Genomic DNA, 258 nt, shown 5'->3' on the forward strand with positions numbered 1-258 from the left:
GATAAACTTGGTCACTTATCCTATAATTGTTATAGAAATAGAAGCATGCAAAAAACAAAAAAGATTTGGGTTCTAAAAGGATCCTATGTAGCAGCTAACCTTCAAGACCCATCAAGGTATGGGTATCGGTTAAGAAAAATTAAAAATTTGTCTTGCAGGTTGAGCCTAATAGAAAAGAAACATGCTCAATAGCTCAACTGAAGAAGGAACAACTCTTGAAGAATGAATGCCATCTAATCACACATAAAGAAAAATGGG

Source organism: Theobroma umbraticum, unplaced genomic scaffold (assembly GCF_002168275.2).
Source record: "Theobroma umbraticum cultivar Fairchild unplaced genomic scaffold, ASM216827v3 scaffold_56.0, whole genome shotgun sequence".
Taxonomy (NCBI): domain Eukaryota; kingdom Viridiplantae; phylum Streptophyta; class Magnoliopsida; order Malvales; family Malvaceae; genus Theobroma; species Theobroma umbraticum.